This window comes from Arachis hypogaea, chromosome 6 (genome assembly GCF_003086295.3).
Source record: "Arachis hypogaea cultivar Tifrunner chromosome 6, arahy.Tifrunner.gnm2.J5K5, whole genome shotgun sequence".
Taxonomy (NCBI): Eukaryota; Viridiplantae; Streptophyta; class Magnoliopsida; order Fabales; family Fabaceae; genus Arachis; species Arachis hypogaea.
Genome location: NC_092041.1, coordinates 24,133,887 through 24,135,167, shown reverse-complemented (window position 1 = coordinate 24,135,167; position 1,281 = coordinate 24,133,887). Strand labels below are relative to the sequence as shown.

General features: G+C 35.5%; 1 non-coding gene across 1 annotated transcript; it reads left to right on the top strand.

The window, feature by feature from the left end:
- The first annotated feature begins 206 nt into the window (after nucleotides 1-206).
- LOC112699952 (small nucleolar RNA R71) lies at nucleotides 207-310 on the top strand. The gene has a single exon (XR_003152883.1). It is a non-coding gene; the product is annotated as a small nucleolar RNA R71 (small nucleolar RNA).
- The last annotated feature ends 971 nt before the right edge of the window (nucleotides 311-1,281 follow it).

Genomic DNA, 1,281 nt, shown 5'->3' with positions numbered 1-1,281 from the left:
CTTTTTTTTGAGGTATTCCATTATTCACGGAATTCCTCTCAGAGGTGTACATGAATTGGTTGTTTGCAACCATGTCAATGAGTTCTTGAGCCTCTTCAGGCGTTTTCTTCAGGTGAATAGATCCACCTGCAGAATGGTCCAATGACATTTTCGAAAATTCAGAGAGACCATAATAGAATATATCTAATAGGGTCCATTCTGAAAACATGTCAGATGGACATCTTTTGGTCAATTGCTTGTATCTTTCCCAAGCTTCATAGAGGGATTCACCATCTTTTTGTTTGAAGGTTTGAACATCCACTCTCAGCTTGCTCAGCTTTTGAGGAGGAAAGAATTTATCTAAGAAGGCAGTGACCAGCTTATCCCAGGAGTCCAGGCTATCCTTAGGTTGTGAATCCAACCATATTCTAGCTCTGTCTCTTACAGCAAAAGGGAAAAGCATGAGTCTGTAGACTTCAGGATTAACTCCATTCGTCTTTACAGTCTCACATATCTGCAAGAACTCAGTTAAAAACTGATAAGGATCTTCAGATGGAAGTCCATAAAACTTGCAGTTTTGTTGCATTAATGCAACTAGTTGAGGCTTAAGCTCAAAGTTATTGGCTTCAATGGCAGGAATGGAGATGCTTCTTCCATCAAACTTGGACGTAGGCTTTGTGAAGTCACCAAGCATTCTCCTTGCATTATTATTATTATTTTCGGCTGCCATGTCCTTCTCTTGTTCGAAAATTTCTGAAAGGTTGTTTCTGGATTGTTGTAATTTAGCTTCTCTTAATTTTCTCTTCAGAGTCCTTTCAGGTTCTGGATCAATTTCAACAAGAGCGCCCTTTTCCCTGTTCCTGCTCATATGAAAGAGAAGAAAACAAGGAAAGAAAGAGGAATCCTCTATGTCACAGTATAGAGATTTCCTTATGTTAGTAGAAGAAGAAAGGGGTTAGAAGAATGGAGATGGGGATTCGGATTTTTGGATGAAGAGAGGTGAAGAGAAGAGTTAGTAATTAAATAATTAAATAGAAGAAGAAGAGAAGGAAGATTTCGAAAATAATTTTTGAAAAAAAAGTTAGTAATTTTCGAAAATCAAAGACAAAATGTAATTAAAATTAAAATTTAAAACAAAAAGAATTTTTTTGAAAAAGAGAGGGAGAATTTTCGAAAATTAGAGAGGGAAAAGTAGTTAGGTGGTTTTGAAAAAGATAAGAAACAAACAAAAAGTTAGTTAGTTGATTGAAACAGATTTGAAATCAAATTTCGAAAAATATAAGAGGATAAGAAGTTAGATAA